Genomic DNA, 7284 nt, shown 5'->3' on the forward strand with positions numbered 1-7284 from the left:
TCCTGTACTCTATGTGCAATGCACTCATCATAGAGACAAGCTTGCTTTACCCAAACTGTTTAGATATTGCCATTGGAAGACTCTGATGATCGCATACAGTGGCTGTGCACCTATAAGAACACTGGTCTGACCTCAGGATGTCTATCCAGTTTAGTCGTGGAGGAGGTCTGTGTGCCGATCCGTGCAATGTACGTAGGCTCAATCGCGTGCTTCACTGAAGATGTAGATGCTGCCCTGTCTTGAAAGAGATCGAGGGTATAGATCTAGACCAATTTCAGCAGGTTATACACTGAATCATCACTTGCTGGCAGAGAGTCTTAACCGGATCATGCAGGTGGTATTACCCGCTGCAAGCGTACCCTGATTCACACATTGGATGCAAACCGGATGGGGCCATTAGTGGAAACAACCAATATTTGGGCATGGGGGCACAACTCTTGGCCAGGTCCAAGTGTTAAGGAGTATCGAGCATAAAGAAGACAATTAGAGTAAATAGTAGTTCCACTCCTATTTGGAATTGAGGTTCCTAAACAGGTCATTGAAAAAATGCCCAAAATTGCCTGACGTAATGACCCAAACTTAATTGGATGACAATAGCAAGTTGCAAGACACAGGGTTGCTTCATGTGGAATGCCTGTTATGCCATACAGTATGTCGCTTTCCAGATGGTCCATGACGTCACTGTATGCTCCAGGACCATGAGTCATTCACCGGAACCATACAGCCCACGAGCTTGACACTGACCAACACAGGTAGACCGGGGGCCCAGAGCATTTATTCAGCTGAAAAGGGTCACACTTTTTGATGGTCTCATCATAAGGATGTGGCCACGGGTCAATAAAATGAATTGCTGGCAAGTCACATCCTGTACCGTAAGCCTAGGGACCACAAAAAGGGACCCCGAAAATGGATTTATTCAGCCGAAGGGGGTCACGGACAAAAGTTGGTGGATATTGTTCCTTTGGGTGTACTTATCATGAAAACAGCAATGCCAGCTATTTTATCCTATATACGGGGCCCCAGACAGTAGCCCCAAAGGGCCCCACAAATATGGTGTTATTCAGCTGAAAAGGGTTACGGCTAATTTCTTTTGCAATGGAAGTAGTTCCCATCAGAGATATCCAAAACACCAATGCCAGCTATTTTATCCTGTACGGGGCCCCAGACAGTAGCCCAGAAGGGCCCCATCCCCATAGGCCCTACGTACAAACACACACAAACATTGATTTTATTCAGTTGAAAATAGTCACAGCTAATTTCTTTTGCAATGGAAGGAGTACCAATTAGAGATATCCAAAACACCAAAGCCAGCTATTTTATCCTGCACGCAGGGGCCCCAGACAGTAGCCCCAAAGTGCCCCACCCCTATAAGCCCTACGTATAAACACACACACACACACATTGACTTTATTCAGCTGATAAGAGTAACGGCTAATTTCATTTGCAATGGAAGTAGTACCCATCAAAGATATACAAAACACCAAAGCCAGCTATTTTATCCTGTACGGGGCCCCAGACAGTAGCCCCAAAGTGCCCCCCCCCCCCCCTACACACATACTCACACAATAGTTTCATTCAGCTGAAAAGGGTTACGGCTAATTTCTTTTGCAATGGAAGTAGTACCCATCAGAGAAATCCAAAATACCAAAGCCAGTTATTTTATCCTGCACGGGGCCCCAGACAGTAGCCCCAAATTGCCCCCTCCCCCCCCCCCCCCCCCCCACACACACACACACTGATTTTATTCAGCTGAAAAGGGTCACGGCTACTTTCTCTCTTAATTTCTAGGATTTATTTTTAAATCCTAAGGATTTATTTCTTTAAGTCCTAGCGGACTGTAAATACGGACAAAACCTTAGGACTTAAAAGTAAGTCTTAGCTAGGATTTAAAGATTTAAGTCTATGTTCGACTTAAATTTCAAGTCTATAGGATTTATTTTTTAAGTCTTATTAGATTACATTTAAATCTTTCTTAGACTTGTTTTTAGAATAAATCCAGCTTGGATTTAAACGATAAAAGACTTATTTTAAGCCTTCCTTGGATTTATTTCAAATAAATCCATCATGGATTTAAACTCAGACTACTGAAAATGACAGTCAATTGATGCACTTTCTTCACATGTAAAGGTCTATTTATTTTAACAAAATCAAACTGATGCATTTTTCACAAACATCGATAAGTTACAAAATATAGAGATGATTGTCGTACACATGTAGGCTCCAGAAAAAAATGAAATACGACATGATGAAAACAGAGCATATTTTGCAATAGTCTCAGATGGTCACATCTTCACATTCATGTTACTGATGCTTCTTTCACTGTGTTCTGTAAACAAGTTACTAGACGACTGGAACCTTCATTGCCAAATAGATTACTTTTTTCACTTTTTTTTAAAATCTTGCAAGATGACTCCATACGACTTGATTCACTTTCATTTTATGTATTTCTTTCCCTGGTGAGCATCGTTAAGTCGTAAGATGGAAACTATGAACAAATGTAAGATTATATATGAATTCTAATAACTTAAATTTTAGAAATGATGCTGTGTAATAAACAATACAGCCTCCATTAAGTTGACGTTTAGATTTACACGCTTTGTACGTCCCATGCATGCAATTTAAAGAATTATTTGATTTTTTGGAATGATGCATAGTATAAATTTAATCAAGAGGGAAGTAAAGGCCAAAATTAGTGTAATCAAATTAGAAAAGAGAAGAAATTTCCCTACACAGAATGGTGTAAAGACTATGAAAATCAGCTACGAAATAAGGAAGATATGCCTCTTTTCAATTTCACACATTTCCAGAAAACAGATCTTGTCCAGTCTTTATGAACGTCCAAATGAGGGAATTGATGATGTCATTCCTTCAAAATTTTTACACTTTTCACCTGCATGTATTTGCATATTCATACGGACTAGTCAAGAAATGTTTTCTGAAAACGTGTTACATTTCCCTATTTCTTACCAGACTTCCCTAATTTTTCCACTATTCCGTAGGGAAAATTTACAATTGAATCCAAACTGTATTACATATAACAGTAGGGAGCAAGATCTATGTAAACTCTGAAGTAAATTCACCTTAAAACATTAAGAAGCTCAAATAACAGTTAACATTCTAAACTTACTTCTAAAATTCCTTGAATATCGGTTGTCTGAAATGGATTTACATAAGTACATTTCCATACTGCATTTTGGTAGACAAAATGTTTGACAAAAGAATATACAAATTCCTGCTTAATCTATTGATATTTAAGAATCAATCTCAACTGATGACAGGGAACCATCTCAAGAGACTGTTCAAGTGAGATGGACCACTAGTTTCTTAATTACTTTGATGTCATATCTCGTAACAAAGCACTATGTTGAAGTGATGTAATCTGAATTTTTAACTAGAATTATCACTCATTGTGATTAATATACCCCCACCCACAATTGAGGGAATTAGCTCAACCAGGATTATTTTTTCTTACTCTTTAATAAAGAAAAAAAACACCATGGCAATGCACTGTTCCACCTCTCAAATCAATTGCTCAAAAACTGAGTGAGCAAGATAGATAAACTGACGATTTCTATGGTTTTTACTAAAAATTGTGTAACCATGGCAACACAATGTTGGACATTAAGAAAAAAATGAAGTTTGCACAACTATAGGCCCTATATCATAGCCGTCATATGTGCCAAATTTCAAGCTAAATGCTAAAAGGGTGAGGGGTTTAGTTGAATTCACATTAGTGTATCATTTTCATGCAAAATATACTGTTACCATGGCAACACATTTTCCACACTGACAAAAGATTTTTTGCACATCTAGGTAATGTAGAGGTAACATGTGCCAAATTTGAAGCCAAAATGCTCTAAACAGAGACAGGAGAATCGAAATGTTTGTATGATTTTCATGGAAAATGCACCATTACCATGGCAACAGATTGTTTAATGATGAAATATGAAGTTTGCATATTTCTGAACTACAATGGTTGCATGTGCCAAATTTCAAGCCAAATGCTCAAAGACTGAGGGAGTTACCTGAATCCAAAATATTTTTGTATGATTTTCATTCAAACTATGTTGTTACCATGGCAACACAATGATCAACAATGACGAAAGGTTAAGTTTGCACATGTACGTACCATAGTGGTCAGGTGTGCCAAATTTCAAGCTAAATGCTCAAAGACTGAGGTTGTTACATGAATCCACAATATCTTTGTATGCATTTTAGTGAATAGATGCTGTTACCATGGCAACGCATTGTTCACCGTTGATGAAAGATTAAGTTTGCACATGTGTATATGCTAAAGTTGTTGCATGTGCCAAATGTCAAGCCAATTACTCAAAGAGTGAGGGAGTTAACTGAATCCACAATATTTTTGTATGATTTTCATTCAAAATATGCCGTTACCATGGCAACACATTGATCGACACTTACGAAAGAATACGTTTACACATCTACATACCACAGTGGTCTTTTGTGCCAAATTTCTAGCTAAATGCTCGAAGACTAAAGGAAGTTAGCTGAATCCACAATATTTTTGTATGTTTTTTGGTTTAAAAAAAGCTGTTACCATGGCAACGCATTGCTCACCACATTGTTTCCATATCTATATACCATAGTGGTCATGTGTGCCAAATTTCAAGTCAAATGCTCTAAATTTGTTTAAGGTGCCCATCTGCGCTGAATCTATCCTTCCTCGTGGGTTCAAGCACATACTTTGGCTGGAAAACCAAAGTTTATTTCTTTATAAATAGAGAGTTTCATATTAACGTGTTTAGCCACAATGTCATAATGAAAATAGCAACAAATCAGCGCTCAATAGATGTGATGGACAATGGCTCAACAACACTGTGGGAGTGATGAAAATTAGGTAATCGTTGAATAATTACAAAATTGTTCAGGGGAACTTCAACTTTCTTCTTTCAATTTAAATCAATGTGGATCTGGCATTACTTTTTTTTTTCATCATCAACCAGACATAATATACAGAAAACAAGCCAAAGATGAACAATAAATAAATTGAAACTGGACATGTATAAAAACTTGAAATATTGTTTAAATGTTCACGTAGCAATGCAAATGCAAATGTGAGGCACACACTTACATGATAGCACCTCTAAAGGAAACATTGCGGCATTAACTTTCCTTATTGTGTTATTTTCATTTAAAAATGCACACAAAAAAAATTACAAGGAAACTTTACTACAACCAGGGCATGACAGACATGCTTCTTGTGTGCATGGATTTGTAGCTCAATATAAATGGAAAAGTGAGGCACACATAACATAACTCAATATCCATGAGTCAAACATTATGCATGATAGTATCTTCAAAGGAAACATTGCAGCATTTTACCTGTGTTACTTTGATTTAAGAATTCACCGAAAATTAAGAAAACTTTGCTGCACATCAGGGCAAGTCAGATATGCTTCTTGTGTGCATGGGTTTGTGGCACAATGTCGGAAAATCTTACTAGCATCATACACTGACGTGTTCTTGAAGTTCGTGGCTAATGCCCAGAACGAAGCCCTCACTCGGGATTGTAGCAGTACATGAATATGCCGCCACAAAATCAAAGAATGCTTCAAGCACCCAAGCATATTTGACGATGAAGACACAGTGGGCTTTAAAGAGTCTGTCAAATTCTTGCTTCCGGTCATCTCCAGCCTGGACTTAGTATGGTCTTGTCCAGGATGAGAAAATACTGGATGTACGTCTAGTCACTCCCTTATCTGACTAAGCAGGGCTGGCTGAAGGTGGCATCTTTAGCATCACTGAACTTTGCGCTTCTCGCTCGTGATGTATACGTTTCGCGCGGATCAACTTGGCGTTTCCCGTTTGTTAGGGCTTTCAGGTGGGAGAATCTCCAGATCAGAAGATGCTTGGGGCTGGGGTTGGAGTCTCTGCATCAGCCATGCCATGAACATTGGTTCCTACCTGAAAAGAGATTAAACATGTATAGCAGTACTGATATTTCGAACTAAATTTCACTTGAATCGTTTGAGCAAATGACAAAGGCTGCAATTATTATCAAATAAACTTTGCATCACATAGAGGGAAGTTAAGTTCTCAGTGAGAGGGCACTCTGGAGGGAAAAAAATATTAAAATATAATTTTACATATTGATCTTAGATACAATGTACTAATAACATATTCATCACATAACTTTTAGTTTGTGATGTACAAGTAAATATTTCTGATATATTTCGGAACATATTATTTTAAAACATTTTGTCTCACTGATCTGGTAAACCTCAAAGCCTTGAAAAAAATTCCCAGAAATCAGATTACTTTTTGTCATCATCGGGGTGGGGCCTACTTGATATTTACATGTTCCAGACTCATAAGATATTTGATGTACATATTATTACAAATCAATAGAAGTCAGCATGCATTTTTAATCCGTAATTTAATGAATTTAAAAGAAAACTGTCAAAACACGGTAGATACCCCTTCACAATACTCATTGCTGAATGTTCTAAAGTTTGTTTGAGAAGAATCGCTTCAAAAACACTGATATATCAGAGAAGAAAACTTTGCATTTCTCACGACAGCATGAGAAATTCAGATTTTTAAATTCCACCTGTTACTGAGTACATTACATGCAGATTCTACACGAGTCTTGCTTTGTAAGATACGAAGCTCAAATATTCTTCTCTAAACATGAGCTGGTACTTAAAAGCCAATGAAACATGCATATTGATAATTCTCAAAATTGGAAGCTCAGTGATTTGATCATGAACTGATTTCAAGTCTATAAACATTAAGCATATACTGTACTTACAGGCACATAGTCATTCTGCACCAGGTACTGCTGGGCATCCCTCGGGAGCATGAGAGGTCCTCTCCCTTTCTTCTACATGGGGATGTTGGGTCTGTGAAGCATCGCTGCAAGTAGTGACATTCCACAAAATTCCTATAGAATGGAACACAATACAATTTTTTTTTTTCAACTTTAAGTATTTCACCCATTCTCTTTAACATATTAGATATGACGTATTGTATCAGCTCTGACAATCCCTAACATTCAGTTTTCGACTTATTATCAATATCAGTCTATGAAGAGCAAACTCGTGCACATTCACTTTCCTGAAATGTGTAATAGCAATGAAGCATAAACAAATGAGTAAGTTTTACTCTTACACTTTGGACAGAAATTGTTCCAGTAATTATAATCAATGCCACAAGATCTATGAGGATTGGCGGAAGGACTTACTGTCTCCATCCATGTCTTCACATCTTCTTACGATGTCTTGCAACTAAGGGTGGTTTCGCTTGGCAAGTGCAAGATTC

At 37.7% G+C, this 7284-nt stretch overlaps 1 long non-coding RNA gene across 1 annotated transcript; it reads right to left on the minus strand.

Moving 5' to 3' along the window:
- Window positions 1–6785: 6785 nt before the first annotated feature.
- Window positions 6786–7284, minus strand: LOC140244533 (uncharacterized). The gene is made up of 2 exons (XR_011902285.1): window positions 7208–7284; window positions 6786–6907 (listed from the first exon to the last, which is right to left on the minus strand). It is a non-coding gene; the product is annotated as an uncharacterized lncRNA (long non-coding RNA).

Source organism: Diadema setosum, chromosome 21 (genome assembly GCF_964275005.1).
Source record: "Diadema setosum chromosome 21, eeDiaSeto1, whole genome shotgun sequence".
Taxonomy (NCBI): Eukaryota; Metazoa; Echinodermata; class Echinoidea; order Diadematoida; family Diadematidae; genus Diadema; species Diadema setosum.